The 5,493-nt window shown below is 42.1% G+C and overlaps 1 long non-coding RNA gene across 1 annotated transcript; it reads right to left on the bottom strand.

Moving 5' to 3' along the window:
* Positions 1-4,536: 4,536 nt before the first annotated feature.
* LOC141942087 (uncharacterized) lies at positions 4,537-5,138 on the bottom strand. Its single transcript, XR_012628518.1, has 2 exons — positions 5,022-5,138; positions 4,537-4,794 (listed from the first exon to the last, which is right to left on the bottom strand). It is a non-coding gene; the product is annotated as an uncharacterized LOC141942087 (long non-coding RNA).
* Positions 5,139-5,493: the final 355 nt, after the last annotated feature.

Below are 5,493 nucleotides of genomic sequence, written 5' to 3'. Positions count from 1 at the left end.
GTGATTTTGGAAATAACACATATGAGTTCTTCAATATCAATACCTTTATTTCCATTTGGCAGTTCTGCAAATCTGACAGTAACTGGCAGTAACTGAAAATCACAAATTTTTCATATTGCTGTTTTGCGTCACCAAGGTGTCACTTTTGTTCATGCACAAGTTCAATATCCATTTCTCCATTATCCATTCCAGCATGAATGTAACAATTCTAGAGTTGTTCACACATAAGCCTATCACATACACAAATCAGAGAATAAAATCCTAAACAGGAAGTTCAGTTTTAGCTTCATTTCTGTCCTGGTGTGGATTTACTGGGCAGAGAGAGGGACTAAAGGGGCTATATAAACCTTAGTGTATCTGGTGAGATGAACTCCTGGTTGTTTCATGTGCTAGTAGCCCCGCAGCTGGCTCTACCTGTCTGATTTTGCCATGCATTTCTTGCATCTCCTTTGGTACATCACTTAATCTGCGTTTCCCTATTGCTGGCTAGGAGTTTAATATGATTTCTGACAATTATTGGCTTGTTAAAACAGACTAGTGGTACATGAGCATTTATATGACAATGCTCTTCCTTGGTATTTGTAAGTAACCTCAGATACTGAAGGGGTGGACCACTTGGTGCTTTAGGGAAAATAAACTGCTGGGCACCTGACAAACAACAATAGGTAGTGCTTCTTTACTTCAGCAGAGTTTGTCCCTTTTCATGAATGCTTATGTTGCACAAGCAATTGATGCATTGCACTGCATCAGCACTGTTCCTAATCCTGATTTGGAAACATCAACTGTTAACTTGACAAAGCATGACACATGGTGTGTTGAAGTGTTTTCAGCTGCACTAACACAACAAATTGTAATGGCTCCAGAAGAGCCATTTCAGTTGATTGTGTCAATAAAGTACAATCCCCAAAGAAAAAGACATGCGGCCAACCTGAATAAAGCATAATCAAATCACATATAATAGGTTAATGGTCACAATTTTTATCCTTTTAGAAAAAATATTTTGCAGGAAAAAAACCTGTAATTTCTAGAGCTTTTGCCTGTGATGAATCAGAAGTCCAGCCGTATGGAACTTACCTGTTTACAGTATTTCCTTCATTTTTATATGTAGGGAATGTATGACATTATTCTTCATACTGCTGCTACAAAATGAGGACTTGCCATGTGTTCTCAGTTTAGGTCAAAGCGCAGGCTGTCCCGTGCAACTGGCCTTTCTCCAGATTTTGTGAGGCATAGGCCTACTGTTATTTAAGGAAGACTTCTGCATCATTTCCTGGACCAAGTGCCAGCAGACAGAAGCTTGGCATTACTTCCTTTTTTTTCCTCCATTAGTTAGTTCATTAGGAAGAACTACATCTGCTTGATGGTAGCACAGATTTTCTGCTTTCATAGTTAGGCTGATGGTACACACAGTGAATTCTAACCTCACCGAGACCATTAAGGTTTCAGAGTAAGTAAATCAGGGTACAATCTGATTTAATGAGACTAGCTGCTAGGTCATCAATTCTGTACATTGGCTGCCTTTTCTGTTGCCTGCGTACCAGTCAAAACCCATGAGGAGCTATTGTGTTTCCTCAGAGATCACTAACATTAGATAAAGATTGCTGGCCATGACACTTAAGTGCCTCAGCAAGGATGTGCATTATTTGTTAAGCACCTGGAACTTGCTGAGTTACTCTGTAGAAGTTACAGAGGAGGACAGTTCTTTCCCAACATTTACAAGCCCCTGAATAACCATAGCAAAATGACCTACAGCAGGAGCTCTGGAGGAAAGAGGTGTGCTAGTTTTGAAGACACGTTTCAAATATTCTTTACGTTAATATATACTTTTTTGTATCCTTAAGACTGAAACTTCTGACTAGGAAGCATGCCAGTTTTCTTAGTAAGTTACCTCATTCTTTCTTCTAAAACCATCAGCAGCAAACTATAGTTGGTTATCTGATATCAGAAATGAAATCCTCTTAGCTGCTCATTTCACACACCTGGCAGACAGATACTTATTAGCCACAGATATTTGTGTGTATGTATAAGCACATGCACACACAAACACGTTACATCAACAGTAAAAATGCACTTAAAATGAAAAACAGTAAGCAAAGTATTTTTAATAGTACCAAGTGGCAAGACTGCAGTATCTAGTTGATTAACAAAATGCTATGTAAGGATTTTTCTGTAAAACTAGAGAACTGGATAAAACTATGCCTAGTTAGTGTAAGTTCATAAAAGACAGATTACTATTAAAGAAATGCACAGTGCCAAAGAGAGAAAGAACTTACACCGTAGAAAGGCTATCCAAAATTCTCATTTTCTCTGCAAGGGACACTAAAACAGAGTACCCCGTGATTATGCTCAAATAGCTGAAAAAAAATGCCTCACCAGTCAACTGGGGAATTTACATCCATTCATCTTAATCTGACACTTCCTCACGCACACACTTAATACACAATTGCCCATTGCTTTTGACCATCTTCAGCCAACAGAAGGGCTCAAATATAAAATCACAGAAGCTGGAGATGAAAGGACCTAGTCAGTCAATTTGTTAAACCATTTGCTGTGTTATTTTGGCTTCTATAGTATACTGTCAGATATACTTCTGATCATCGCTGGGACTTTTGATGTCATTTGGATGGGTTCTGAATGACTTTGGCTTCACACACAACTGAATGGATTACACTCATCCATCCGTGGGTTATTCATCTGTTCTGTTCAAGAACACTTGCTTGTAAGACAAGGGTATTGCCAAAGTTAAATAATCAAAGTGCTTCTTGTTTTTTGAGAAACCCCTTCATTTCTACTTACAGGTCCAATTTTCTATATGAAATGAATAGCATATCTTTTCTACTTAACACTTCCAAGTGTGATTTATGAAATGTTACTCAAGTAAGACAAGCTTATTTTACACTTTATTTACTCAGAACAGAACACTGATGGGAAAAATAAACAAGATAGACAAGATGATCCACAGTCAGAGACATGACTTGCTTTATGCCACAGCCAGGAAGGGAATCTGGGCCTCTTACATTACAGACCATTGACCTTGGAAAAAGAGAGATGGAATGCATTTTGGATTGTACAACTGGAACAAACCACATAAGAAATCAGTATGTATTGAGAGCTAATGACTGAACGCCAGCCATATCTGCCAGACACATGGGTCAAGATGCTCCGAACATGTAAGGCTGCAAAAATAAGGCATCGAGAGGTATATAAATGCTGCTGCCCTTATAATGCTCAGAGGTAAATTCACTATTTCAGAGTCCTCCTCTTCTTTATTTGGTATGATCTTCAACAACAACAACAAAATCAGAACTGCTTGCAGAGTAATTGAGAGGCACAACAATCAATTTCTACCTTGAAAATGTTTTGTGTTTGTTTGGGAGTATTCTGTTCTATATTTGAGGTAACCTATTCCACTGAGAATGTTTTAAAAATAAGTATTAGCCCACTGATCCTTCTCATCTTCCAGTATGTTTATTTGGCTGCTGCAAAGGTAGTTATCCAGCCAGCAGTTTAACTAATTAAGTCTTACTTCCCAGAACTGTGCTGATGACACTAGCATTATCAATGATGTTGATGACAAAAACCCAAAGCCAATGAAGGAAAATCCATTGTTCTGTGCCCTCTGAGAAAGAAAGAAGAAAAAAAAAAATCAATTATTTGCCAAAGAGAAAAAAGGTAAAGAGATGACAGGAACCAGAGCATTTTTCTTTAGGAGACCAAAAAAATTTATCATTATTATAAATTATTATAACTTATATTATCAATTATTATTTTAAACTGTGAGACTGAGATCTATTTTTATACCAATAGGATGTTAAACAGTCTTGAGTACATTTTTTTCATTAACTCTGCACTAGACTTGCTGAGATTCTCCTATGCAAAGTGAGTGAAATCATGACTCCAACAAAGTCAACAGGACTTTTTCCAGTGACTGTAACTGAACTCAGGTTTCATTTGCACTCTTTAACACCCGAGTTTGCACAAGAGCTGAAAAGGTTGTAGATGGCTAATGTGATTTTCAGACAAAGTAAAATTCTTCGATTAAAAACAAAACTTACAAAAATAAGGGGTTTTTTTGAGATTTGAAACGAACCCAAACCAACCCTTAGTTTTGCTATGCTCTTCACAGAAAAGCCTAAATTCCCATTAAAGACATGAAACTCTGACTTGTAGGTGGAAGGGCTCACTGCTAAAATATCTCTGGTGGTATTTATCTACACAGATTACAACCTTGCCCATTTTAGAATTAGCCCAAATTCAGCCACCGATGACCAGTGTCTGGTGCTTTCACATGCAAATCAGGAATGCCATGTCTGTAACGTATCAGTTTCTAAGAGAAGCTGTGATCAGAATGGTTTGACTTTTATCTGCAGTTCGCATTTGCACTGAATATTTCTGTGGACTGACAGCTGAATCCCAAGCGCAAGCAAACCCATAGTCCCTGCCCCTTGTGGTACCAAGAAAAATCTTGTCCAAATGGTAGAATAAATATAGTGATGCTGTGAGAGCAAGAAAATTTGAAGTAAGAATTGCAGTCACTTTCAAGTTCTACAGTCTAATTTTTAATACTTCACAATATTTTGCCTATCGTTTGTGCTCGTTCAAAGCACAGAAGGGAAGAGAGGGGCTGCTCATGCTATCATCCGTGAAAAGAGGCAGGTTGGTTTTGAAGCACAGAACTGGCTCTGGGCTGAACACCCGTCTCTGCCTCTCCTCAGGAGCTGCGCATCCACCATCCAAGTCACTTGTTGCATCGCCCTCGGTGGTTTTCCCTCCACACGCTGGGAAGCAACGCACCTGCAACAAAGCCAGTGTGCTGGTTGCCTTGGGTTGTAGGAGACAGCACAGTCAATATGAATCACTTTTTTTTTTTTTTTTCCTCCAAGACAGACGAGATCTTAAGATGTCCTCTCACCCGGGCTGCAAAGCTCTGCAATACGCGTTTACCTTGAAGTGACGCGAGCGCCGGTTCCAATATTCGCATCCCCCCCCCCCCCTTTGCAGAGAGGAAACTCGGGTCTCACCGTCCTACGAGCACGCTCGTCCTTTCCCTGTAGGAACGACTGGAGGGAAAAAAGCAGACGCGCTAAGGACGAGGCGAACCGACCGGTGATGATAAAACCGACCGGTGATAAACCGGGGTGATTGATAACCCCCCCGGCCCTCCCCGCCCCCCGCAGCCGCCGCCCAGCCCCGCCGCGGGGAGGGCGAGGCCGAAGCCCCCGCTCCGCCGCCGCTCATTTAGCGCGGTTTCCCCGCCCGGGGAGCCGAGGTTGCCGCCGCCGGGGTCCCCTGGGGCGGGGGCAGCCCGGCCGGGAGCCCCCCTCGCCTCAGGGACAAGGGGTTGCCGTGAGGGGCAGGGCGGCGGCACTGCTGGCCCCCGCCCGCCCCGGGAGCCGTTAGCGCAGGGAATAGGCGGCCGCCGTGCCGTGCCGTGCCGTGCCAGGGGAGGGGCGCGGAGGGCGGCGCGTCCCGTCCCGTCCCCCCGCCGCCTCT

The sequence above is a fragment of the Strix uralensis genome, chromosome 4 (genome assembly GCF_047716275.1).
Source record: "Strix uralensis isolate ZFMK-TIS-50842 chromosome 4, bStrUra1, whole genome shotgun sequence".
Taxonomy (NCBI): domain Eukaryota; kingdom Metazoa; phylum Chordata; class Aves; order Strigiformes; family Strigidae; genus Strix; species Strix uralensis.
The sequence above is the reverse complement of the archived record's forward strand: the minus strand, read 5'-3'. Positions and strand labels throughout refer to the sequence as shown.